The following is a 1,248-nucleotide window of genomic DNA, read 5'->3' on the forward strand; positions in this document are numbered from 1 at the left end:
CAATTTGGGTTATAGGTATTCGAATAGGGGCTTCCTTGAGCATAGTTTACTTGCTCTGTTTGGATTCCAGTCAAGAGTTGACATTCCGCAGGAGTGTGGCCTTGGATTCCACAGACCTCGCAATTCTGAGTTATAGCAACCACGGCTGCTGGAGGTGATACGTTTAAACTTTCAATCTTCTGGACCAAAGCATCCACTTTTGCATTGACGTGATCAAGGTTACTTATCTCGTACATGCCAGTTTTCGGTTGAGGTTTTTCCACTGTTGTTCGTTCGGTTCCCCACTGATAGTGGTTTTGGGCCATGCTCTCGATAAGCTGGTAAGCATCAGCATAAGGTTTGTTCATTAGTGCACCACCTGCAGCGGCGTCTATTGTTAACCTTGTGTTGTATAAGAGACCATTATAAAATGTGTGAATTACTAACCAGTCTTCCAAACCATGGTGTGGGCAAAGTCTCATCATGTTTTTGTATCTTTCCCATGCTTCGAAAAGAGACTCGTTGTCTTTCTGTTTAAATCCGTTTATCTGGGCTCTTAACATAGCTGTTTTGCTTGGTGGAAAATATCGGGCAAGAAAAACTTTCTTCAACTCGTTCCATGTGGTGACTGAGTTGGAAGGAAGAGATTGAAGCCATCTTCTAGCGCTATCTCTTAATGAGAAAGGAAAAAGACGAAGTCGAATTGCCTCTGAAGTGACACCATTAGCTTTAACAGTATCAGCGTATTGGACAAATACGGATAAATGAAGGTTTGGATCTTCGGTAAGATTTCCAGAGAATTGGTTCTGTTGCACAGCCTGCAACAACGAAGGTTTAAGTTCAAAGTTGTTTGCTTCGATTGCGGGCGGAGCAATACTTGAATGCGGTTCATCTTGCGATGGAGCGGCGTAATCTCTAAGAGCACGAGCTGGTTCTGCCATCTCGGTTAAAGAAGGAAAATCTTTGAGATCAGGAAGGTCTATAGGAGGGAGATTGTTTTCAGCACGATATTCCCGAATTCGTCGTAAGACTCGGAGATATAGTTCGATATCGTTGATTCGTAAATAAAGCGGTTCGCCTTGAGAGCGAGTGCGTGGCATACAAATCAACGAAAGAAAGAAAATAGAAGAAAAAGAAACCTTAGTCTCTACAGCGTAACGGAAGAGTTACGATATCGATTGAATAAAAGTCCCCGGCAACGGCGCCAAAAACTTGATCGCTCGACTGGGTGAGTCGAGAATGGGATACAAACTGCAAGTGCACAGTTCT

The 1,248-nt window shown here is 43.3% G+C and overlaps 1 pseudogene; it reads left to right on the top strand.

The window, feature by feature from the left end:
- Positions 1 to 435: 435 nt before the first annotated feature.
- On the top strand, positions 436 to 535 carry LOC127124590 (uncharacterized; annotated as a pseudogene).
- The last annotated feature ends 713 nt before the right edge of the window (positions 536 to 1,248 follow it).

The sequence above is a fragment of the Lathyrus oleraceus genome, chromosome 2 (assembly GCF_024323335.1).
Source record: "Lathyrus oleraceus cultivar Zhongwan6 chromosome 2, CAAS_Psat_ZW6_1.0, whole genome shotgun sequence".
NCBI lineage: Eukaryota > Viridiplantae > Streptophyta > Magnoliopsida > Fabales > Fabaceae > Lathyrus > Lathyrus oleraceus.